This window comes from Macaca mulatta, chromosome X, assembly GCF_049350105.2.
Source record: "Macaca mulatta isolate MMU2019108-1 chromosome X, T2T-MMU8v2.0, whole genome shotgun sequence".
In the NCBI taxonomy this organism is placed as follows: domain Eukaryota; kingdom Metazoa; phylum Chordata; class Mammalia; order Primates; family Cercopithecidae; genus Macaca; species Macaca mulatta.
Window position 1 is genome coordinate 139,732,897 of NC_133426.1, and position 1,198 is coordinate 139,734,094.

The 1,198-nt window shown below is 42.2% G+C and overlaps 1 non-coding gene across 1 annotated transcript; it reads right to left on the reverse strand.

The window, feature by feature from the left end:
- Positions 1-218: 218 nt before the first annotated feature.
- Positions 219-379, reverse strand: LOC114675277 (U1 spliceosomal RNA). The gene has a single exon (XR_003726355.2). It is a non-coding gene; the product is annotated as a U1 spliceosomal RNA (small nuclear RNA).
- Positions 380-1,198: the final 819 nt, after the last annotated feature.

The following is a 1,198-nucleotide window of genomic DNA, read 5'->3' on the forward strand; positions in this document are numbered from 1 at the left end:
AAAGCTGAAAGTCTGGATTCTGGGGCTATTTTCCAAAATGACAGAGGATATCAAAGACCATGCAGAATAGATCAAAGTAAGTGTTCATAGTGTAAATGCCTATTTCCTGGAAGAGGCACACTCTGAATGAGACAAGGAGATAAAGCCCTAGAGATCTACCACACCACTGAGAAATGTTGAATGTGCTCGTCTGTTTCCTTTTTCTTTTTCTTTTTCCTCAGGGAAAGTGTGAACAAAAGTCCCACTATCACAAATTATGCAGTCAAGTTTTTCACATTTTGGGAAATTGCAGGGGTCAGCACATCTGAGTGCAATGGATAAGGCTGGCCATGGAAAAACCACCTTTGTGATCATGGTATTTCCACTGCCAGGTAAGTGTCTCAGATGATTCTTAATCCAGAGTTCATTACATTATTTTCTGTTTTGATCAGAATTGGAAAGCCATCATCAGGTTTGAGAGAATCTCTACAACAGTATAATACAAAGTCAATGAGGGAAGGGAGTTGTGTCTGCTTTGTTCACCAGTGTATCTCCTTAGTATAGCTAAGTGTATAGTCCATTCTCATGCTGCTAATAAAGACATACACGAGACTGGGTAATTTGTAAAGGAAAGAGATTTAATGGACTGGCAGTTCAGCATGACTGGAAAGGCCTCAGGAAACTTATAATCATGGTGGAAAGGGGGAAGCAGGCATACCCTTCTTCACATGGCAGCAGGAAGAGAGGTGCCAAGCAAAAGGGAGAAAAGCCCCTTATAAAACCATCAGATCTTGTGAGAACTCACTATCATGAGAACAGCATGGAGGTAACTGCCCCCATGATTCAGTTACCTCCCACCAGGTCCCTCCAATGGCAGGTGGGGATTATGAGAACTACAATTCAGGATGAGATTTGGGTGGGGAAACAGCCAAACCATATCACTAAGTGTCTGGCAAATAGTAAGTACTCAACAAATATTTTCCAATTGTGTTGAAACTGTAAAACAAACTGAGTTTAAAATCTAGGCAGCCACTGTAACCATACAGTCACCTGTTCCTAAGGTCAATAGAAAAAAGAACAGACTTTCTCCAACTCTATCCTGTGTCCCCTGTCCTTGGCCCCATTTTTTCCTCTACCTGTGCTACAAATCCAGTTGGCATTCATATGGGTTGTGAATAAGAGCTCCACATCCCAGTCCTGAGTTGGCCACCATGACAGG